We start from the raw sequence: 26262 nt of genomic DNA, 5'->3' as shown, positions 1-26262 counted from the left end.
CAAGACTATTATGAAGAGAAGAAAGGCTCTATTGACAATCCCCATGTCTCTTAGACAATCAACACTGCTGGGGAGGAAGCTGGTCTGGCTGTGGGGACTGGTGTGGTTTTTCTTCATGTGCTACTCCATCTCTGTTTTAATCATTTAAGGCTATGAAAATGCTTTGCTGCCTGGAGCATTAACTGGATGGTTACAGGGAGTAGTTTTATGGAGATTGAAGACCAGCAAAGGAAAGATGTGTGCCAAGTGAATGACAAGAGCAGTGACGAAAAGGAACCCCTGTCACTGATGATACTACAGGTGTATAAGAAGGGTCTGGTATCAAATCCAGAAAGGCAAAGTAACAGCTGTTAAGGACCTACTGAGTATTGACCTTTCTATGTACATTCACAATTACCCTCACAGTAACCCCATGGGGGTAGAACAATCCTGCCGTTTAACAGAAGGAGCCATTGCAGCTTAGAAGAAATATATATTACAGGTTGCATAACTCAGAAAATTCTGAGCTACAGTTTGAATACAAGCCTATGAAATGCTACATCCTCTCCTAACTTTATGCATCAGACATTGTGTGGGCTTAAGGTAATTTTAAGGAAATTTGGCTGTAGGATGAATAATGGGCAAAGAGAGATATTGGTGTCATAATCCCCGGGGCCCATGAATTTGACCAGATAGAACAGAACAACTTGAACATATTTTCATGTGAAGGATTTTGATTGAGGATGTTACCTGTTGGGCTGAACAAGACACAGGAGAGAGGTAAGAAAGTTAAAGGCTGGAGGAAGCAATGTGATGCATGTCCAAAAAGGACATGGAGTTATGTGAATGATGGTCAAGGGGAAGATTTTCCAAAGACCAGCCTTGACTTTAGTCTCATGAGACTTAGTTTTAGACATCAGATGTTCAAAACTGTAACAAAAATAAATGTGTATTGTTCTAAGACTGTTTGTATGTGTTTATTTGTCATAGCAGCCACAAAAGCTATTATACATACTTACTTTGAATAACAAATGCAAATTCACTATTATGTTCTTATTGACTTGCCCTTGAACTATGTCTGGCTGAGCCCATATTGAACTGAGAAGTTAATTTTGGCTAAACAAAAATCTGAACTCTTGAGGGCAGCAATGAATCTAGATAACTGTTAAATGATCATTTTGATCATTGGAAATTAATGATGATATTAGGTCAGTGCTGGCTCATGGATTATTAAGAAGAAAGCATCTTCCTTTCCATACCCCACTGGGTGGATCTACCTCTTAGGAGGAGAACCAAGAAGTTCGGAAATGGGCTTATGTTAGTATTTAAACCCTTTAATCAAGGTTGGGAAGATAGTTCAGTTGTCAGAAGTCTTGCTGGGCCCATGTGAGGACCCAAGCTCCATCCCTATTACTCATGTAAAAGCTTGTCGTGGTGGAACACATTTTTTATTCTAGCACAGAAGAGGGAGAAACAAGCAGATCTTTGGGGCATTCTAGACAGCCAGTTTGACTGAATCAGCAAGATCCATGATTAGTGAGAGACCTTGTTTCAAAAAAGGTGGGAAGTGATTGAGGAAGGCACCCTCTATTAACCTGTCCACAGATAGACACACATACATATGCACATATATAGACATATACAGATAAAAGAAGTTGCCTGTATACTTGCCCCTACTTATATAGATACACATATATGCACTCCCCCATTTATCTATATTCCTCAACATGTACACATAGAAACACACAAGTGCACACACATGTATGCATGCACATATGTATACACTGTAAAGACATGCACATACATTAAAATAGAAACCTTTCATAGTAGTGTGACATCACCAAGACTTCTAACCCTGTGATTAGAGGATGCACTTTATTGAATTGCTGTCCTATTCACTCTCCTATTGCTATGAAGAGGCACCATGACCACCATGGCCATGACAACTCTTTTTTTTTATTTTTTTTAATCTTTTTTATAAATAATTTTTTAAGATTTACATTTGAAACAAGCTTGTTTTACATGTCAATCCCAGTTCCTGCACCCTTCCATCCTTCCTTGTTCCCCCAATCAATGCCCATCCCATCCCCTTCTGCTCCTAAGGGAGGATGAGGCCTTCCATAGGGAGTCTTCAAAGTCTGTCATATCATTTGGAGCAGGGCTCAGGCCCTCCCCTGTGTGTAGGCTGAGGGAATATCCCTCTATGTGGAATGGGCTTCCAAAGTCCATTCATACACTAGGGATAAATGCTTATCTACTACCAGAGGCCCCATAGACTGCTCAGTCCTCCCAGCTAACACCACATTCATGGTGTCCGGGTCGGTCCTATGCTGGTTTCCCAGCTATCAGACTGAAGTTCATGAGCTTCCCCTTGTTCAAGTCAGCAGTTCCCGGACCAAGGCAACTCTTACAAGAAAGCATTTAGTTTCAGTTTCAGAGGCTTAGTTCATTATCTTCATGGGAGGAAGTATGGTGTCAGTCATGATAGACATGCTATTGGGTTCATAGTTGAGAGTTACATGATCCTACTGATCCTGAGGAAGAGAAGCCTCAAAATCCATCCTTAGTGAAACACTTCTTCTAATAAGTCAATACTTTCTAAGCTTTTAAAAAGGAGCTGTTCCCTGGTGAGTAAGCATTCAAATACATGAGCTTATAGGGTCTATTCTTATTCAAGCCACCACAGCTGTATAGAACATTCCTGGTGTGGTAGAGATTGGATATTTAGTAGTCGGTGCAAGAACTAACTAGCCTTAGTCACATATTCATACTTTTTCATGGTCAACTGGAAATTAACAACTTCAAAGCCAACATCTAATCTTTTAAGAAGTTTGAGAAGCACAGACATAGGTTCATATTAATTACATAGACACATGGACATTGTGAGATTCTGATGTGTAAGTCTTCTACGTACCTTCAGCTCTCAACAGAATCATATTAATGTTTATACATGTGCTTTATGGATTAGAAGACTACAAATTTAACAACTCTGGATTTTAGAGACTCTTCACTTGTTCATTTGATGTGGCTTTCACTAAAAAGCTACTGCTCCCAATTTCCATGTTATGTTTATGACTTTAGCTTCTTGGGTTTTACCTGTACTCATTCTCTGGAAACCCAGCACCTAGAGGACAGCTAAGGCATATGTGCTAAACTTGGTGGAGCAGAAATTCTGTGCCACACTTGCTGACCAAGAACTCTGTAATGGTTTGAATCTGAGTTGTCCCCTGAAGGCTCACATTTTTTAGCTCTTGTTCCCCTATTTGATTACTGTATTTTGAATTCAATGAAACACTTAAAGTGGGGTTTGGCTGGCAGAAGTATGTCACTAGTTGTAGACCTTTGAAAGTTATAACCTGGTCCCTGTTTCTAGCTACTGTTTCCTGACCCACCATGATATGAACAACGACATGTGGTCACTTATGATTTATTAAAACTTGACTGAGGATTCAGAAAGCAAATTCATCCTTAAGCTATAGAAATCAGGCAGTGGTGATACATACCTTTAATCACAGCAGCCAGATGCTAGGAGGTGGTGGTACACACCTTTAATCCTAGATTTCAGGATTAAGAGGTAGACAGAGCTCTGTGAGTTCAAGGCTACCCAGATCTATACAAGATTGATCCAGTACTAAAGAGAAACAGTTCACACAAAGAGGATCTCAGCACCTGGGATCACATGCCTTTAATCCCAGTACTGGAGGGATATTAAAGATAGGAGCAGGGTCATCAACAGTCAGTATCAGGCACTCATTCTCTAGTCACATTGAGGATAGGAAGACATTGAAGTCTCAGGATTCTTCAGCCACACTAAGGAGAGGCTTCAGTCTGAGGTTGGTGGAGCCAGGATTGCCTTCAATCTAAGGTAAAGTGAAAAGCTAGTGCCCTGCTGCTTTGTTTTTGTGATCTTCAGCTTGAAGACTGAACCCTAATATCTGACTCTGGGTCTTTTATTTTTCATGCTACAGCCCTACAGTGACATTGTGCTCCTTTAGCAATGAATGGAGCAGCTCTAACTGCCATACTCTGTCCACCACAACAGATAGAAACCCCTTTTATAACCATGGGCTTTGATTAACTATTTCTCCTTTAAATTGTTTCTGCCAGAAACTGTGATCACAGTGATGCAAAAGTAACAAATATTATAATCCCAAAGCTATATTTGGGTCCTAGATTCTAACTCTCACCAACACACCTCCTCTGGCCTGCTGAAAGACAAAAAAGTAAAGTTAAAGAAACCCCCCACTTGAAATGAAGGACAGACTAACCTGAAAAGCTAACCCAGACCAATATCTGTTCCTTGGAATTTGCTAACTTCCCCTCACAAGGCCCTGAGATAACAAGTTACCAAGAATTCACACTGCCCCTCCTTTCTTGTGAGTCAGCAAGTGGTGAATAGGGTCCTTAAGAAACAGAGATAACTGTACTTCCGGTTTGCCCAGACAAGATTAATTAGCACACCCTGAGGCCCTAAGGTCTGTTGACCCTAATAGCAAGACCATCCTGCATCAAAGGGTCATGTACTCAATGGCCTGAGGGTCCCACCCCTTCCCTAAGCTTGTGGGTTTTGCCTTTAAAAACACCTGTGCCAAGGGGATGGGGCTTCTCTCTAGCCTGCATGCTGGAGGAGCCCTTTTGCACAAATGTTTCCTGTTCATTAAAGCCTCTTGCGTGTTGCAGCAACTGGACTGGACATTGAGTTCTTGGAGGTACTGACTGAAACTGGGAAACTCCTCATTCTGAGGGTCTTACACTACCATCCAGGATCTTGTTCCCCTAAAATCCTAAATTCATCCAGAACACTTATATGAATGGGGTCAGAGACTAGGTACTTGCCCGTTCTTTCCCATCACTTCTACTTTCTTATTTCTGCATCTTTTCCTTGGATATTGAGGTGGACAGACATAATTCAATGGGGACATCAATATTTACAAAGTATGAGTTTAATCTTGAAAAAATTCAACAGGATTTATGATTGGATTAAATGTGATAAAGAAGGGAGAGAAGAGAGTAGGATGTTCTCTAGAAATCTTCTGTGTGTCCCATCTTCATGCAGACAGTGGTACTATCCGCATTGGTCACACTGGAGAAGAAACACATTCATGGGAAAATGCCAAACTCAGCATTGGACATTCTAAGTCAAGATAGGCAATAGCAACATTCTTATGTTGTTCTGGGAGAGAAGACAGGAAACTCTGATGCCTAGGAAGTGCCTGCCACTTGTCCTGAGACCTCTGTGTTTTAGGACCCAGTGTGCATTTCCAGCCAGCCTGTGGTATTCTCCTGCCAGATAAACAACTTCCCAGAGTGCCAACATTAGACAAGGTCACACTGTAATTGTGATGAGGTTGCAGACCCCTTCACAATCTTGTCTGAGCATAGACAACATCAAGGTCACTGTGAAAATCAAAGAAGCAAACAGCTCTCTAGCAGCTAATATGAGGACTGCCTTGTATATTCTAGCTTTTACCCCTGGTGTATTCTTTCTCAGTATCACATGAGATTCATGATGGTACTTCAGTTATAGTATCACCCCCACTCCTAAGTAATCATCACTTGCTGAATATACCCATCCCAAATAACCCAGCAGGGGCTCACATTCTTTGTTATTCTCAGCTCTTCCTACCCAGGTACCTCAAGGTTCCATATGGTAAACATTCTCAATGCTGTGGTGAGTGCTGAAGTTAACTTTGTCCAACCATGGGTGTGTTCACAGACCAGGTGTGTTCTTGGTGAGTCTTTGTCTGGGAGAGATTGACAGCTCCTAAAGGATGGCTAGTGATGATGCCTTCAGATAGCCAGATAGTCACTATCTCTTCCTCAGATGTTCCTGCTTGTTCTGTTCCCAGGCCATAACAGTCCTGCAGGAAATTGTGGGCTGTGAAATGGTCTCCCTTACTCATATATTTTTGTTTTTTGTTTATAATCCCTCTTCCCCCATTTCTACCTCCCATCAGTTTACTACATGGCTTTGTTTTCTGCACTCTCTCCAATTTTCCATGGGTCTGGAACAGCCTACGATTCTCAGAACAGATTCCTGAAAGAACCATGGAGGGCTTGGACCCTCACACCCCAACTCAGGAAAGGCACCCCCCCAAATCACTCACAAGAAGCAGTCTTGATGCAAAAGCATGAGGTCTTTTATATTCCAGTGCACTGGGGTCCTCAGCCATACTCATGTGGGGTAGAGGACTGGAAACCCTAGGTACAGGGTTCAGACAGTTTTTATAGGGTTACAACAAAGCCGGTGCATCACAATCCAATCATTTCATAGCATCCAGTGTGGACCAATCAATTTGAACTATCCAAGCCTGCACTTTGCCCAGGAAGTCTACTTTCTCTAGGGCTTCTGGGTAGTGTGGCATGGCTCATTTCCAGCTCTCATTCACTCACAGGTGCTGTAAACAGTCAAGAATGACCTTTTGCCTACTCACTACTAGGGAGGGGGCAGAGTCTAGGGAGAATTAGGCTAAAATTTTCCATCCTTACATTCCCCCCTTTCTTCATGTCTCTATGTGTTCATGAAAGTGTATGTTTTGTGTATGTGCATGTGTGTGCTCTTGCATATGCAGGTATCCTTTCTCCAGTGCCATCCACACTGTTTTATGAGACATTTGCTAAGTAGGTCCAGCTGGCCTTACAATGAAACCCAAGGATCCAACTGTCTCTTTCTGCTGCTAGGATTATAAGTGCCTGCCATGGGTGTGCTGGGGATAGAACTCAAATCATCGTGTTTGCAAACAAGCACTGTAGAGTTATTTCCCCAACCCTAAAAAAAAAAATGTCTCTTCAAAGGTCTTGCATGGTGTTTCTTTTTGCCTCTATTGTGAACAAGGTTGATGTACACCTTAGACCCACTGAAGGAAAAAGCAAACCCTTTGTCCAAGTCCACACTGAAGCATAGAAGCAGGCAGCAGGAGGTGCCCTCTCCAAGCCTCACCCAGCAGCTCTGGCCACCCTGAGGATGCAGCTCACATTCTTGGGATGTGGATTGCCATTGATCCTCTCCCGGAGGAGTCTGGCAGTTCTATTTGGCTATGAAAAAGAGCCTGCCATGTTGATGAATTATTTAAACCTTAGCAGCACCCAATTATGCAAATCCGATTATCTGTTTAAGGGCAGCTTGGCTTGGAACAGCTTGTAGTTGTGATACTTATTATTATTATTATTTTGGCTGAAAACCTGGCAAATTCAGTTGAAAATGGAGAGTTTAATTTCACCCGAGGCCTGCTTAGCTCAGAGCTTCATCCTTGATGGGGGCGGAAGGCCACCTTGGTTTGTGTGGGAATGCCTTCTGTGTTGTTTCCACACAGCTGAGGCTTGGGGGTGGGGGACTCCAAACAGCTGCTTCCACTGCACCATTAAAAGCTAACACTCCTGTTGGAGTGAGAACTCAGATCCTTGCTGTACATCTAGACTGGCCTTTCCTAATTCCCACTGCCTCTGTGCTATAAGGAGTCAAATAGACATCAGGGCTCAGGACTTAGCACACAGATCTTCATCCAATCTGCTGTGGCTTAGCAAATGAATAAAGACTTCATAGGTGGCACAGATCAATTAAGAGTCTGTAATTTAGAGACAAGAAACCCAATCAGTTCCAGACTTGCTCTGAGATTATGGCTCAGCTCCTCACCTGAACTTCAGATCTAACTCTCCTGGAGAACAGTCAAGGACATGTATTTGACGTACATTATATCTGTGAACTTGTCCAACTCCAGAAATCTGAGAATTGATTCCTAGATTAAGTAAGACACTAGGGCCAGCAGCTGCATGTGGCTTCTGCAATGGCTCAAGATGGCACACTTGAAGGTTTTCATGCTTGGTTGTATAGTCTACTTTTGCCATCTTTACATTATTGGTTTTTGAGGCAGGATTTTATGTAGCTCAGGCTGGCTTCAAATGTACAACGTAATGTGGATGACCTTGAACTTGTCCCAAGAAGAAGGCACCACACTAACCCTTCTCCTGGCTGTGACCAAGAGAAACTGGGAGCCATCTGCTGTGTTTTGACATATTATTCTTCTGTCATTTCCTAATGGGCTCTTCTTGTCCTGGGCTTTCCTCTTTCCTCTGGCTCTTTATGACTGCCCTGCTGACCCCACTTAAGTCAGGCAGAAATAGCTCTTCTGTCCTACTTCTGAGACAGACTATAGTCTTCTCAGTCCAGTCTCTTTGATTATTGCATTAAATAGGCCACAGAGCAATCATCCAAGGAGACAGAATACCACAAACAGCCTTTTACTGGGCATGTGTAGAAGGATCTGAGAGAGGCAGCAAGGGACTGATTACTCAGACAGGAGCAGCAGTAGTAGCAGAAGCAGAGGCAGCAGCAGCAGCAGCAAAGAAATTGCAGACCTCAGTTCTGCAATTGCAAGGAGCTTAATTCTGCCAAGAAGCATTCTCTTTGGAAGAGGGCTCCAGCTTCAGGTGAGGTTAGCACAGTTAGCCAGATTTTGACAGATTTGAATCCTATGTAGATAATCTAGCTGGCTGCTCTAAGGCTTTAGACCAATGGAAACAGATGCAGTAGAGGTATGCTGTTTTAAGTAGCCAACCAAATGTGAGTAAGGCCTTTCATAGCTTCTTGATTCCTCTAGGAAAATATTACTAATAACTCCTTAGTAAAGACTCAGGCCTTCCATTGTTGAGGTTTGATCAGACCCATCATTTAACCCTCTGTTGTTCTTTTGTTTTGCTTTTGCCTATGAAACACAAACAGGAGACTCAGGTCCCACATAGAGTTTATTGGTAGAGGGGGTGGGGTAGCTGGTGGCTAACTGAAAGAGAGAGAGAGAGAGAGAGAGAGAGAGAGAGAGAGAGAGAGAGCAAGCTAGTGAGCAAGCACTTGCTTTAAAAGGGAAACTTGTGCATGCGTAACTGAGTCCCGTGCACAGCCAGGTAACTAGTGAGCAGCCAGGTAACATGTGATATAGCGATGACATGGCCATGAGCATCTCACCCATCGTCAAGGGGCAGGGTCAGCAGACTGCTGGTTTCCAACACCCTCTGCCCTTATCTGCTGTGGTTAGATCTCTTTGATTATTTGAAGGGAAGCCTCCCTTACAGTGCCTTTGTTTGTGCCCTCCAGCTTCTAGAATATTCTCCATTCTCAGCTGACCTTTTTCTTCCTAGCATCTCTTCTTACTAACTTTGCCACCATTGGTGACATTCCTATTTCATCTCACAGCACACCAGACTCTCTCTCTCTCTCTTTCCCTTCTGTAACCTTCATCTTACTGGTTTCTTAGTACAACTTTCTCTCTTTTCCACATAAGACTGTGATTCTTGATGGCAGGTGCCATATCTAATCTATTCCCATAGTTGTGGAAACTAATGGTGTTGGAAACAAGTAGGTGCTCTGTGAGTACAAATGACTGGTGTTAAGAGGTTTGACTTTTAGGAAATCACTCTTGGTGACTGGGGTAGAAGATGGAATGGAAAGGCTGGGCAGAAAACAGAGAAGAGTCAGAAAATGTTCCCAGCAGCCTAGGTCATGGATGGTGGACTAAAAGTGGGGTGGTAGGAAGCCTGGAATTCATTGCAGAAGCAAAAGTATAACAATGAATGAAAAATACTCATGCACCTGGCTTTCACGGTCTGGTACAACCTTGCAATCCACTAAACACTTATGGAAACATGAGATAAGAGCTCACAAATACACCCAAAACTAAAATTGGAACCCTGATGAATACAGAATCAGAGAGACTTTCCCACTCACTGTAGAACACATGAAGTTGAAATGAGGAGAACCCATTTCCCTTGGCCTTATGAAGAGCTGAGACAATTTGAAGAAAAAATAATGAAGTAATTTGAAGAAAAAAAAAATGAAGTAATTTGTAGGGCATGCTTTGGTAATGAGACCCTGGGACTGTCATGACTGGTAGATGAAGCCCCTGTCTTTCTTTAGTTTATTTATTTATTTCTCATCTCCATCTATCTAGCATGACCTGCATTATTCAGAAACAGTAATTACCAACGAAGACAAAAATTGTGTGTGCACACAGGAAGGCTATTTTCCACTGTTCAAGAGTACAAATAAGCAGCTGTAGGTAATAGAAAGGGTTCAAGGTGACTCACAATGTCATTGCATGATGGCAGTTATTCCATGGGACTTATTTCCTCCAAGGATTAGAGACCCAGTCACCTGTATAGAGAGATGAAGGCATGTACATTCAGAAGTTCAAGGTTATCCTAAGCTACATAATGAATTTGAGGACTACCAAGGTTACCTGGCTATAAGACTGCCTCAAAAACAAACAACAAGACCCAGTGAAAATCTCAGCTATTCTTTCTGTTTGTTGAGTACAAGATGTGAACAGTGTGGTGGTTTGAATAAAAATGGTCCCCATAGGCATGTAGATTTGAATACATTGTTATTTGAAAGGATTAGGAGATGGGGAAGTGTGTCACTAGAGAAAGACTTTGAGATTTTAAATATCCCACTCCAACCCCAGAGTCTTTCCTTTCCTACAGATCTGGATGTAGAATTCTCAGTTATTTTCTCTAGCACCACGTCTGCCTGTGAACTGCCATGCTTCCCACCACAACAATAATGAAATAAACCTCTGAAACTATAAAGAAGCCTCAGTTAAATGCTGTCTTTTATAAGAGTTTCTGTGATCATGGTGTCTCTTCATAGCAATAGAACAATAACTAAAACAGACAGTGTATTTTGTTCTGTATTTATACAGGATTTAGAGAGATTATGTTGTTTTTTTAAGAGGAACAATAGAAAAACCATACGAAAAATCTTAAAGCAAAAGATCTCTCTTTATTATTGTTACATACAAATATATGTATGTATAAATATACAATACAACCTGCTGAGTCACTTTTTTTATATACATGGTTTCAGCACTAATCACTTTGTATTTGATAATCAATAAGGGGTTTATCCTTAGGAAAAAAGGGAAGGTGACTTGGAGGGGCTAGAGGAGGGAGAGGAAAGAGGAAATGTTATAAAATTCCATTTTAATTAAAAATGATTAAAAACTTGTTAAAAAATACAAAAAGAGTCCAAATACATGAAAGAGATCAAGTGGGGTAGATGAGAGGGCTGAAAGGAGAAAAAGAAAAGACATGATGTGGTGATATTATAATTTCTAATAGGTTTTCTGCCCCCCCCCCATAATACATTTCTCCACCAACACAGTAAGCCATGTCAAACTGAATTGAAAAAGTATCACAACAGGTTTACTTGAGCAAAGCAACTCCCAGGTGTGTTCTCCAGTTCCAAAGATTGAGAACTGAGAATTCACACCCACAAATGAAAGCAGGGTGACTTTATAGGTTGTAGGCTATGGGTGATGATGTGTCTGCCACAAGCTGAGTTTGTGCCCAAGTGTGGTCAAAAGCTGAATGCTTAGGTGGGGACTTGGACTGTTGGCAACAATGGGAAGGCAGCTGCAGTAGTTGTCAAGCTGTGGAATTGGGCTTTATGGTGCCCTCCCTTTGTTCCCTTCATTTGGAGATTCTATGAATTGGAGGCATAGAGAGAGAGAGAGAGAGAGAGAGAGAGAGAGAGAGAGAGAGAGAGAGAGCACAATGGGGCTTCCTGGATCATGCAAGGGCAAGATAGATATTCTAACCACAATCTCAAAAAATAAAAAAATAAGAAAGAAATAAGGAAAAAAGAAAGAAAGAAAAAGAACAAGAGATTTGATATGAAGATAGAATCCAGGGGAAAAATTAAGAAATAATTTTTTTATTATTATTTTATTTAATTTTATATAACCAAGTCCAATTAAATGAAAACAAACATTTATACACAATATTTGGGAATTTGGGCGTCGTTCTTTACAAACTACTTCCTGCTGGTAAGGGGCGCTGTCATGGGGGATTCTAAGAAGATGCAGAAATCCTGGCTGTAGTCTGTAGGGCTGTTCTGTCCAGCTGTTTTGAATGTATGATCACCTTGTACTCTGTTTCAGGCGGTCTGGCGTGATCAAACCACATTAGTCTGGAAGGAATCCACATCTTTTCATTTTCTGTGGAAACAAAAATAGAAATCATTTTCCCCAGTAACTTGTCCTTCAACTTAAATTTTGGAGTCAAAGCATTTTTTTTAAATTTAATTTATTATTTTACATGTCGATCCCAGTTCCCTCTCCCTCCCTCCCCCCATCCCTCCCTCCCTCCCTTTTACCCTCTCTGCCCTCTCACATGCACTCTAACCACCCTCCCCTCCCATCCCCCCACCCCAATTCCATATGTAGGGCAATGTCATCCAGTTGGGGGCATGTAGATCTGACAGGTCATATGAAGGAGGGACTAGGGCTTCTCTCCTGTCTCTAGATTAAGGCAGTTATCCCTCCATGGGAGATATGTTCGCAAAGTCCTTTTGTGCACCAGGGATACATCCTGGCTCCACTGTCTGAGGTCTCTTAGACTGCTCAGTCCTTCTGGCTGAGACCCACATTCAGGGGGGCCTGAGTCAGTCCCATGCTGGCTTCCCAGCTATCAGTCTGGTGGCCCCTTAGCTCCTCCTTGTTCAGGTAAGCTGTCTGTATGTGTTTCTGCTGCCTGGTCTTGTCCTCTCCATCTGCATCTGGGTTCTAGTTCGACTCAGTGTTTATGTATGGGTGTTAGATCCTGTTTTCAACAGGCATTAGTTGAGGGCTCCATGGAGAAGTTAGTTGTTGATCTCACTCTCTGGGAAGGGCATTTATGATAGCCTTTCCACGGAAGCTGAGATTGTTAGTTGGGAGCAATCTTGTAGTTCTCTAGACCTTTCTTTGTGTTCAATTTTATCTTCAAACCAATATTGGCTCCCTCTTTTATGTTCTCTCTCTCTGTCTCTCTCTCTTTCTTATCTTCTATTCCTAACCAGGCTCAATCTTCCTGGTCGCACATGTTTTCCTTTCCTCCCCCTTATTTTCTCCTACTTCTCTCTCCATTCGCTGTCCCCCCCACCCCCACCTCACGTGAGCTTTGGGGGACTTGTCCCTTCCCAGTTCTGTGAGGGACTTTATATGAATCTCTTAAAATACACCTTGTATCCTAGTTCGTCTGGTGATGTGAATTATAGGCTGGAGATCATGTGATCTAGGTCTAAAATCCATATATGAGTGAGTACATACTGTGTTCTTTTTTGTGACTGGGTTACCTCAAAGAAATAATTTTTTTATACTTTACATCCCCCCCCCCCAAAATAGTCTACATCTATGGAGGTAGACCTGTGGCTAGGAGAACTTACTGTACAAACATGAGAACCTAAATTCAGATCTCCAGTAATCAGGTAAAAAAGCTAGGCATGACCATGCATGCTATAATCTCATCCTTACTGAGGGAAGAGATTAAGATCCCTGGGGCTTGCTGACTTCCAGCTTAGCTGAAAAGTAATGAAGAGTGAGTTATAGATTCATATTTTGTTGCAAGGACATTAGAGAGTGAGAGTGGTAAAGGAAGACACTTGACATATTCCTCTAGCCTCTGCATTTGTATGTATGGGCACACACACATAATACATGGATACTTGGTTTTCTTGAAAAGCAAATAAATAAATCAAAGGAAACCTGGTAACTTAAGGAGGGTACTGCATGAAACAAAGAATTCCAGTTACTCTTTAGCAACTGAATAAAAAACAAACGAACAAACAAACTATAATTATAGACTGTGTAGAAAGGAAAGAACAGTGTAACTACAAGAATACAGCTTAACAATATGGATGGACTCTTTCCAAAGATATACCCAAAGGAATACTCAGAGCCATTAACAGTTTTCTGATCACACAAGAGAGAAAAAAATATGAACTATGCATTTAGCTTGAGTAGCAAGAAAAAAAAAAAATCTATAAAATTAACTCAAAGTGAGTCTAAAAAAAAAAAAAAAGCAAAACATATTAAGACCAGAAGGTAATAAATCAGCAGAGAAAAAAGTAGAAAGTAGAGAAATTGCAAATAAATCTAAGATTAAGTTTTTCTAAGGAAATAAATAAGAATAATAAATCTTTGACAATCTGGAGAACTGGAAAATCATGCCCTACCCACCATACATTCAACACTAAAAAATATAAAAAGAATCTAAACATAGATAAAGTGGTAATTGAGGTAAAGTGCTATAAAATCTTACTGTTGGTAAATTTAAAACCCGAATAAACCAAAGAATTTTATAGAACAGATAGAAAGGACACAAAGGAATCCAAGTCAATATGTAACATAGATACTTGCACATACATGTTCATTGAAGTACTATGTTAGCTGAATTATGGAACCAATTTAGGTGTCCAGTAACAGAGGAAAATTTGCCATACATATATAGTGAAACATTTTCTCCAGCTACAAAGAAGAATAAAGTTCTGTCATTTGCAAAAAATGAATACAAATAGAAATAATCATATTAAGCTAAATAAGCAAGTCTCAGTAAAATAAACATCATATTCGCTCTCATTTGTGGCTCCTAGAATCTTATGTAGGTACTTAAAATCATATGTGAACATATGAAATGGAAATAGTTGTAAAACTACCTGGGAGAAAAAAGAGAGTTAAGGTAGGGGAGGAACAAGAAAAGGAAGTATAGGAGGGTATGATGAGAATGTGTTTAATTTATAATGTGTACTCAAAAATATTACAATGTGTGCTTGTATGAATATATTTTTAAAATGTGTTTAGATTAACATCATATAACATATACATAAATATATGGGGAGGAATCTCAAATAATTACCTTAAAATGGTAAGAATGCCATATATAATTGCTAGGCAATTTTTTCTAAATTTTCATAAAGCAAGTTATTTTTGCAAACTTTTCAGTTCATAAAAAGGGAGGGGAAGTAAAACTAAATGAAATTGATTTAGAAATTTCTATGTAAGTTAGAGATAAAGAGGCATGATAAAACGTTTTTATACCCGACTAAATATACGGTTAGCAAGAAGACTTCCTTGGCTGTGCAGGGTTCCTATCCCATTATAGGAATTGTACATCCCATAAGTGGAGAAAAGTGAATCACTCAATAATTGATGCTGGGGTGAATGAGTATTTCCAAACACACACATTTTGATTATAATCTGCTATAAATTACTGAATTATAGGTACACCAAAGGAAAAAAAATTGAAAGAGTAAATATGTTAATGCTTTTTTTAAGAATAATAAGTTGACTTGAAAAAGAATTCATAAAATTGAAACAATTGATGACTTTTATCAAGGAAAAAGAAAATAAATGTTCTGGTTGTAAAGCTAGCAAAACTTTTTTAGGTAGAGAAATAAAACTTAAAAAAGAAAGTATTCATAAGACTTAATGAAATAACAGTTAAATAAAATTGCTAAATAAACATAACATTCTTCAAAACTCAAAAATTGCATTTAACAGCTAAATATAAATCAAGGAAACATTAAACACACACACACACACACACACACACACACCCACACACACACACACACTTCCAATTGGAAAGGATAAGATGGGTAAAGGGCTTGCTTATTGAAACAGGAGAACTCAGAGTTTGCATCCTTAGTTCCCATGTGAAAGCTGGACATGGCAGTACACACTTGTAATTCAAGGGCAGTAGGTTGGGGATTTTCAGGGTGAAGACAAGTTCATCCCAAGCCTTGACTTGCCAGGCATGAAAGAAGTTTTCCATCTACAATAATAAGTGAGCATGTGGGGAAAATGAGCAGTTTCCTACATGATTAGTGCTGTGAAAATATGTGTATTTTCCATTTGAAGGTTAATTTTATTTTTTGTCTTTAGATTATAATTTAACTATGTTACTCCCTTCCCTTTCTTCCCTCCACAATTTATGATATGTTCTTCACAGTTTTTCTTTAAATTCATGGCTCTTTTTTCCACTAATTATTATTGCATACATACAAGTTTGTATATGTGTATATATACATACATACATAAATATTCCTAAACATAACCTGTGTTCTTGATTAAGAAATAGGTGAAAAAACATGTGAATCATAAAAACCCTTCATACATTGCTATTGGAAGTGTTAATAGCAAGTCTAGTCACTATGAGAGTCAATATGGAAGTTCCTTAAAAAACTAAAAACAGAACTATCATTTGCCTCAGCCATAGTATGCCTGAGTGTTTTTCCAAAGGATTCAAGTCAACATGTCATAGAGACACTTGCATGTACATCAATGTGTACTGCTATCTGTAGTTGAAAGTTTTTCCCTGTCCCACTGTTCCCCTTGGACCAGTTTTTCTCCTAGCATGGGTTTCTACTGTCACTTCTGAAATAATATTCTGAGGCTTAATATTAAGGTATACATGTTTGGTCAGTGGCTCAGGCTTCTTACTGGCTCACTCTCTCTTATAAATTAACCCATTTCTATTACTCTGTGTATTGCCATGAGGCCGTGGCTTACCAGTAATGCTCTGGCATCTTATCCCTTTGGTAAATAAATGGTGGCTCCCTCACTCTGACTTCCTTCTCTCTGCGTTTTTGTTTGGATTTCCCACTTAGCTATACTTTTTCCTGGCCATTGGCTGAAACAGCTTTATTCAACAACCAATAACAATGCATATTTGTGGTATATGAAAGGACTTTCCACACCAGCTATGTATGGTTGCTAACATGATATAAATCTCAGTGTACAATCACAAAGAGATGGATAAGTAAATATGCTATATATACATAATGAAATGTTTTTAGCTGTGAAGAAGTTTTTTTCCTTTCTTTTTTTTTTTTACAGGAAAATTAATACAATGGGAGATAATCGTAAATGAATTAAATAATTCTTAGAAAGATAAAATATGTCTTCTTTCTTTGGTAGCCCTAATATTTTATACAAATATCTAAGATAATGTATGAATATATGACATTAAAATAGAAACAAAACTGTCTTGAGGGACAGAAAAGAGTAACAACGGGAGAAGGAAGAATGAGAACAGGAAAAGAGAGGTGCTAATGCTGGGAATAGATCTCATCCATGTGTAAAACTATTCTAATGTAACAATACCACATGAATATACAGAATGGATAATTTGAAAAGTGGTTATAGAAACTCAAAGAAGAGGAGAAGGAAGAACAAAATAATAATATCGTAATAATAAAAATCACCACCACCACAACAAGGTATGAAACTAGGAGATAAGTGAAGCACCCTCTTGGGTTTATCTGTAAGGGAATCTACTGAATACAGTTAGATGAGGGCTCTGATGAAAGAAATGAATGTATTCTTTAGTGGATTGGTAGCATGATAGGGTTATTGGACAGTGCTGAAAAGTAGGTTGACTGGGATGAGTGTAATACTGGGGTCTATATTTTGTCCTGCCATTTTCTTGTGTTTTCCTTCTTTCTGCTTCCTGTCAGCTATGGGAAAACTCCTTTGCCACGGGATCCTACTATTAGGTTCTCAGCTTCACCACTGGCCCAGACATACACAGAAATGACTAAGGACTAAACTCTATGAAATCATGAGGCAAAATAAATAATTCATTCTTTTAGTATATTCCTGTTTGTTATTTGATCATGGCTATAAGAAAGTAATGGACACAGCCAACAATGACAAAAATTTTTATACACAAAGCTTTGATCCTATACTTCTATAAGCTAGGAATGGATCCTGAAGAAATACACATTTTATATATAAGGACATTGACTTGAACATTATGTGGAATAATGAAGTCAAGAATTAGGGGCTTGATTAAATTGTGTATTCCCACTATAGAATATTATTAAATACTAAATTATTAAACAATTAAAATGATATAGAAGAAATTGGATGCCATGTGAAAAGTTATGTTGTTGAATACAAAAAGTAGAGCTCAAAAAATGTGAAGGCTGTCATGTTATGCATGCAAAAATACTTATGTAATGTACAATTATGTATGTGAGCATACATGCACAAGGAGATGAAGACTCTAGGGACATGCCTCAAAATAATAGCACTGGGTTTTCTTGTGGATATTCTTCTAGATTTTTAAAGATGTCTACAATGCATATATCTGACTTGGTAATCAGAAAAAAATTAAAAGAAAACAAATACATTTTCTTTCACAATACATGACCTATTTTCATTTTTTCCCACATATCTTTACTCATGAATAGTAATATAACCCAAACTTGCACAGAGGGCCCTGATTCTCCAACTCAGTACCTCAAAAGGTATTTAGATTTCTTACAGCTTCTGATAGTTTCTGGGCCCCACTACCATTGTGCTCTGCTTTGGTCCATGACTCTGTGTAAATGCATATACATATATATATATATATATATATGTATATATATATATATATATATATATAGTCATCAGTCTGAACATGCAGGTCAGCCACTTCCTCCTCCTCATCAGTTCCTTACATGACTGAAGTGTAGGTCTGCTAGAAGATTCCTGAGTCTCCAAAGCAAGGGATCTTATTACTTTTATGCTCTCTCTTCTCTCCCCTCTCTTCAAAGTCTCTCTTACAACTATCCATTTCCTAAAGCTATAGAAAAGCCTCTCTTTCCTTACTCATTATAAATCACATTTAGTTCACCTCCTTCCCCAAAATGTACCCCAGTGATGCTCATTTCCTTTCCAAGAGGAATGTAGGTCATGGATCAGGATGGGAAGGAGGCAAATATGTTCTCCATCTTGTTAGATGAACATACAGTATAACTCAGGCATACACAGTGCTATTGATTCTCTTACTAATATCAGTATGACTTTATGTCACTGCTAGTTTACAACTACTTTTTATATTGGGAGAATAGGTTGTAAAGGGTATGGTTTTTCCTCCCGCCACCTGGTCTTGTCCTGTCGCCGCGCCAGCCCCAAATAATGCACAGAGACTCTGTATTTGATATTTTGCTCTTGGCCAGGTATTAGTTTCTTATCGGCTAGCTCTGTCTTAATTATTAACCCATTTCTATGTATTTCCACGTGGTCTTACCAGGGAGAGGCGGCTGGCGCTTCTTCCTTCTCCAGACTCTCCATCTTGGCTCCTCCTTCCTACTTCCTCTTTCCTCCTTGTCTCCTAGTCCCTCCTATCTTCCTTTCCTATTGGCCAACAGTGCTTTATTCATTAACCAGTATGAGAAACATATATACATAATGGCATCTCCCATCATCTCCTCCTTTCTGTCTAAAAAAAAAAAAAAAAAAAAAAAAAAAAAAAAGAAGGGTTTTAACCTTAACATAGCAAAATATATCATACAACAGTTATAAAATAAGAATCACAGGTAACAATATTTAGTTCATTAACATTTAGCAAGATTAAAAGAAACTATTCTATCATCTATCCTATATTTGTGAGTCTAAAGTCTTATGTGTAACTTATCTTTAAGCTTAACTAAGGAAAACTATAACTATCTGTCTTCAACTCCTTCAAAGACCACAGAAGGATAATATATAAACTCGAGAAATGACAGAGACATCTTGCCTTTGTCAGTCACCTGAAGTTCTTCTGTAATCTTCCATCTTCAGCCCATAGGCCATAGTGTGTCTAGCAGACTCTTCAGCAAAGCAGAACACTTTAAAATGTCTTCTTATATTGACAGTTTGTCAGTCACTTTTCTCTGTGTCCTACAGACTGTCTGGCAGACTCTTCCATGAAGCAGGAATTCTGTAGCAATGTCCATCTTGAATCAGCAGTCACATTTCTGTGGGTCCTGCATGTCCAGTTTATTATACAGCATAAAGTCAAACAGTCCAGACAGGAGCAGTATCTTGTCCAAATGGCTAGATTTGCCATACTGGAAGCAAACTCCATACGAGTTTCTTCAATATCCATCCTTCTTTTTGACGCAAGTGGTCTTGCCAGGAGCATTTATGTCTCACTGTCAAGAAAAACCCTAAACTATTTTAAATGCCATATTCTGTAGGTCTTTGAAAGGTTTGAAGAATGTCTATCTATCTCAAATACATCTCTGCATATCTAGAAAACCTAACTAATACTATAAATTTTGACTATTATAGGTAGCCATCTATAATTTGTACTACATTAAACATTACATTTCTAAATGAGCTATATAATCATAATATCTAAACAAAGGAGAAATTTACATATCATAAAATTGACCTTAAATTGTATCAATAAATGAAAATCCATTTCAAAACAAAGTATTCATATCTATACCATAATCCCCTTTTTACCTTTAAAAAAGATTTTGCTGCTGTGATCATTAACCATTTATAACCAACACCATTTAAATGAAAACAAACATTTATAAACAATATTTGGGAATTTGGGCGTTGTTCTTTCCAAACTACTTCCTGCTGATAGAGGGCATTGTCATGGGGATCCTAAGAAGACACAAATCCTGGCTGTAGTCTGTAAGGCTGCCTTGTTTAAGCTGTTTCGAATGTTGGATCACCAGAGACTCTGTTTCAGGGGTCTGGCTTGATCAAACCACATTAGTCTGGAAGGAATCCACAGCCTTTTATTTTCTGTGGAAACAAAAATAGAAATCCTTTTCCCCAGTAACTTGTCCTTGAACTTAAATGTTGGAGTCAAAGCATTTTTAATATATATAAATTGAATTAATCCAGCAGTATTTCCTTTAACAGTTGTTTCCTCAGTGGTCAAACAATATAAAGACAATATAATGCCATACAGTATACAGATTCTCTCTGAGCTTTTCATTTTTACTTGGCTTTATTATTACTCTGTTTCTTTGACTTTTTAGTTTTTATTTTTTGAGACAAGGTTTCTCTGTGTAACTCTTATCTGTCCTGGAATTCATTCTGCATACCAGGTTTACTTTGAAATCACAAGAGATCTGCTTGCCTCTGTCTCCCAATTGCTGGGATTAAAGGCGTGTGCTACCACACCCAGCTCCTCTCTATTTAAAACCATTTTATTTATTTATTTTTTCCAAGCCTACGTATTTTTTTAAAACACACTGTAAACCTTTAGCTTTTACTTAATGTGAATCTGTCTTTACTGTAAATCTTTATCTTTTTCTGGCCAGGAGTCTTTTATCTGGTGAACAACAACATTGCTAAAATGAAATTCTTTGTTGTTTCCTCTGTGGTTTACCAAACATGGCGGTGGGTACCTTTACCGCCAGCAATGAAAGCTGTGCCCACCGCCTTGGTCAGCCATCCAGCAAGCATGCTGCCAGCTTGGAGATGTGGTCGCTGTCATTGCCATTTCTCATACACACCAATAAATTGTTAGCAGTGCTTCTTAAAAGCCTTGCGGTTTTTTGCTGCTTATGCTGAATCAGGAAATTTTCCTTAAAGGAGCCACGCGCAAATCTGTTTGTCTTTAACAAAACAGAACCCATTGGAGAAAAATGCTGCTACCAAGAAACTTTGCTTGTCTCTGTTCTTTTGTTTTTTAAAACCATTTTTAAGCTTTTGCTAAATTTTAAGTGGAAGTTCTTACTAGCCACGTTGGTGCCATATGTAAGGAGTTTGGTTTTTCCACCCACTGCCTGGTCTTGTCCCGCCGCCATGCCAGCCCCAACTAACACACCAAGACTCTGTATTTGATATAATCTGTTGGCCCATTACTAGTTTCCTATCGGCTAACTCTGTCTTAATTATTAACCCATTTCTGCTGATCTATGTATTTCTCTTACCGGGGAGCCGGCCAGCATTCTGCTTTCTCCAGACTCTCCATCTTGGCTCCTCCTTTCTACTTCCTATTTCCTCCTTGTCTCCTAGTCCCTCCTATCTTCCTTTCCTATTGGCCAACAGTGCTTTATTCATTAACCAGCATGAGAAACATATACAGAATGACATCTCCCATCATTAAGTGATCTACTTGTTAGTATTACTTTCCTCTAAAAATAGCTACATCCCTCACATCCCTTTAGCCTCTGCATTCTCTCTACATTGATTGATCAAAATGGCTGAGGTTTTGTTTAGAAAGGAAGATTAGTGGTGACTGAAAACACATAACATGCTAAGCAGTGTGTTCCTGGATGTGTCTGTGTTATTTCATAGGTACTTCAGATCCTTCTGGAACTAAGTGAGTGTATAAATATGTTAGAAAGTTTCATGAATTCATGTATCTCTAATGGTGGTCAGTGCCCCAGCTTTAGGAGAGGAAAAGGAAACCAAGGAAAGTGGGTATGGCTGGACAGTAGGGAATTGCACTTTTGGATTCAGCCTTGTGTTAGTTGTTAAAAATCATTCTTTGAGGATGCACCTTCCAGGACTAGGCAGCCTTGTTATGCTTTCCCATACAGACAAACACCTGCTTGGCCAAGGAAGTGTCAAACAGTAAGAAGAGGTCCAAGTCTGAGTCATGGAGTCTGTCTGCCCTGCCCTTTGGCTAAGCTCATCCTGCTCTCTCTTTCTTTACCTGTCTGTAGCATCACAGTTCCTGTCCTATTTCTTCTTTATTTCCCGAGCCTGTGATTCTTGTAGTAACATTGACAGGAGCTGTCCCATGATGAGGTCACTCAAGGTCATCTACAGAAAAGGTTTGGTACTGCAGGAATGCTAACAAGAGCTTAATTTTTGTAGTGTAAATGTTTGATTTTGATTTTTTAAAAACACTTTTTATCAAAGATTCTCACTGTCTTGAATAATATCCCCAAATTCCTTTCTACCTGGAATCTCAGCATGTGATCTTAATTAAGGAAAAAAAAAGGCTTTACAGGTATGATTAGTTAAGATGAGGATATATTGGGAGTTGGTATCATATCTAGTGACAGATATCCTTGCAAAAAAAAGAGGAAGACAAAGGTCGACACAGAGGAAAAGCTCCCTGGGAAAATATATGCAGAGATTCAGTGGAGACAACCAAAGCCAGAGAACACCAGCATTTGCAAGCAACCACATGAATCCAGGAATAGACAAGGAAAGATTCTCTTCTAGAACCTTCAGAGGGAGTGTGGGCCCCAGCATTTTGATGTCAGACGCCTCCTTTCAAACACATGAGCGAACAAAATTTTATTTTCTAGGTCACCCATTTTCAGGCAATTTGTGGTAGCTAGCCTTAGGAACCTAATATGCTGCTTCTCTTTGCCCTATTGGTCCAAACAACATATCCTACATGAGCTCTATGTAGGATTTGAGTCTTCTTAAAATCTGGCAACTAAAGAAGAAGATGTAATTATTTGGGGTTTGTGTCTGTTGGGAGGGTGTGGATATTAGTTAAGGAAAAAATGTAGGGTTTAAATCATGGGAGACAAATGGTTACAGGTTTTCTTAGCATAAGCAGAGACAGGGGCTCCAGCTGAAGACCATGAGTTTGGTGCATCCTGTGAGTCCTTAATGAACTGTTATTTAGCCATCTGAAACTGGGCAAAGACAATATTTTCTAGCTTCCATATTTTTTTTCTCAGCTATATCAAGGGCAGTATTGCTTATTCCATCATGGATGATTCTGTGCTGAGGCAACATGTGAAATGAAGCAGAGAACATCAAATAAATTGTCTAGGACAAAGTGTACTTTCACTTTTGAGGGAGCAGAGAAGCCACATTGGGATTCTACACACAAAAGCATCCATTGCAGTGTGACTTGGAGTTGATTGGAAGCCACTGTTTGTAATGCAGTTATAGACCTGGAGCCCAAAGGATAGGGGGATCCCATGTTCACTAGCTCATGACCTCTCTGATCCCTGGCTTGCTCTTCTGTAGTGTAAGCTTGTCACTATGAAGTTTAGCACAGAGTGGTTGCACTTCGGGACATTTTTCTCTAGTTTTTATGTGTGCGCGTGAGTGTGTGTGTGTGTGTGTGTGTGTGTGTGCATGGGTTACATGCGTACTCCATGTGCATGGACAGCAAAAGGGAACTTTGTATCCCCTGAAGGAGGACTTTACAGCTATTTGTGAGATCCCAGTTATCTGTAAGATCAGTAGATGTTCTTAACCATGGAGCCATTTCTTAAGTGTAATAGCTTTGAGGAAAGAATTTTCTTGGAATGTGGGTGCATTCTTTGGTTGTGTCTTGTATGAAGAAGATGGTTTTCTTTTAGCTGCTTGCGAGTATTGCTTTCTTGAACCTTGGGCATGACCTTAGTGCAATTCTCTTACGCCCTGGTTATGGAAGTAGTTCACAGAAGAACTCTGAAGCTTCTAGTCAGTCACATCAGAGAGTCTCAGTGGCTTGGGAGGTGCTATGACCAGTTCTTGGCCCTTCTTTCCTGCAGACTTCCATTGTAGTTGCCTAACTAATGTTTTCTGGAATATTCTCTCTCCCCTCTTGCTTTATGCCCACGTTCTTCTCTACATGGTAGGAGATTCAGTTTACTTTCCTAGGGTATTTCTTTAACCCCCTCCCCTCAGTGGATTTGGACACACCTCTCTGTCCTAGTGTAGTGCAGGATGTCAACTGTACTGTCCTTCAGTGGCTGACATTGTTCCCTTACATCTTCTCACAAGTACTTCTCTGAGATGTATTCAATGAATAAATAAACCATGTAATCTCAGAAGTGGAAAAGAAAGATCAGCTGAGTCAACCTTCTCATTATTTACTAATAACAAGGAAACCTAACGGGTGTTGATGTAAACATGATATCTTTAATTTCCCCTCATAACTGCTGCCAGCTGTGCCTGCTGCTCCTGTCTCTCACTAAGTGGAAGGATCTTTTCTCCACAGCCTGGAGATGGAGATGCCGGCACTGTCAGCTACTTTGGGTGTTGAGGGAGTCTTCTTCTAAACACCAAGAGCCATGTCTGCTTATTTCTAAACCTTCAAATTCATAATAGTGTTAAAATTCCCTTTGCCCCACAATATAGACTGAGACTTGAGTGACAGAATAAAAATCTGGGGAAGAGGTGTCCACTGTTTTACCAGTCTCACCTCTCTTCCCTGCATTGTTCTTCCTGAGGTGGGGGAGTGAGCAGAAGGGGCAAAAGGGTAGAAGGTTACTCATTGAATATTCCTAGCCTCTCTGAACCTACATTTTCTACATAGGAGGAGGAAAGAAAGAGATGGAGAGGAAAGAATCCCAAGGGCAGGGTATCTAAAGGAAGGTGGTAGAAAAAGGGAAGAGGGAGGAGCATCCTTCCTTACACAACTGCCTCTTGAAGATAGCTTTCCTTTACTTTAGTGGTAAGTGCTGTAAACTCAGAGGGGTAATTTAAAGGTCCCACCAATGAGTGCTCTATCTCAAGCATGTCTTGTCCTCTATAGTTTATGCATTCTTGGTGGTGGGCCTAAATCCTGCAGCTGACTTCTTTCAGACAGTATCATGTCCCAAATCACTCAAAAGGAAGCTTTTATCAGCTGCTCACCAGACTCGATCTGTTTTAGGACCCCAATACTGAGATTTCTAGTGTAATCATTACTATCTGGTAGAGTGGTTTTCAACCTGTGACCATTTGGGGGGGTCACATATTAGATACTCAGAATATCAGATATTTACATTGCAATTCATAACAGCAGCAAAATTGCAGTTATGAAGTAGCAATGAAATAACTTTATGGTTGGGGATCACCACTATATAATGAATATGTATTAAAGGGTCAATGCTTTAGGAAAGTTGAGAACCACTGATCTAGTGAGTTTGGGCTCTGAGATCAAGCTTCAAATCTCTTGAGATCTGACTTTATTCTATTTCACTCTTCCCATTAAATTGAGTCCTATCCCAAGAAACTATTTCAGAGTCAAGATGTGAACACAGTTGAAAAAAATACATAAGAAGGGAAAGGAAGTAATTGGAGATGCAGCTTCATTGGTTGACTATTTGCCTAGCATAGGTGAAGCTCTAGGTTTGACATCCAGCTGTATACAAACCTACCATGTTAGCACACACCAGGAATAGAAGGCTCAAAAATTCAGAATCATCTTGGGTTATACATAGTGTTTTGTTCAAGGGCAGCCTGAGCCACCTGAAGGACTGCTCTTAAAAACATTTTTTTAAATTGGATTGTCAGGAAATTTGATTTTTGCTACAGATTAAACTGATTCCTATCAACCAGGTGTATGCAGGGCAGCAATGAGTGCACAGAATACTGTGTTTGGGAACACAGTGAAATAACGGTTTGGAGAGGAATTGTTTATAGTCATGAAATAGTGGAAATGATACAAATATCCACCAGCATAAAAATGGTTAAGTAATTTATCATGTAATGTAAGTGTGTGTGTGTGTGTGTGTGTGTGTGTGTGTGTGTGTGTGTGTGTATTTATGTCCAGAGTTGTTTTTGGGACTCTTTATTTACTGAGGATGTTCTCTCAACTGAACGTAGATCTCACAGACTTAGTTGGTGTAGCTAGGCAGCTTGTTGTGGGAAGTCTTCTGTCTCTACCTGGAATTACAGGTAGTCTGCTGTCCTCACTTACCATGCACATGGGTTCTGAGGATGTGATCTCAAGGTGTTCCTCACACTGGCACAGCAATCATTTGAACAGCTGAAACATCTTCCTAGCTCTTGGGTTACTTTAATAATCCTTGACATACATATTTATTGTATGCTGACCACTCCCATCCTCAGTTATTCTCAA

Source organism: Phodopus roborovskii, unplaced genomic scaffold (assembly GCF_943737965.1).
Source record: "Phodopus roborovskii unplaced genomic scaffold, PHOROB, whole genome shotgun sequence".
NCBI classification, from domain to species: domain Eukaryota; kingdom Metazoa; phylum Chordata; class Mammalia; order Rodentia; family Cricetidae; genus Phodopus; species Phodopus roborovskii.
The sequence above is the reverse complement of the archived record's forward strand: the minus strand, read 5'-3'. Positions refer to the sequence as shown.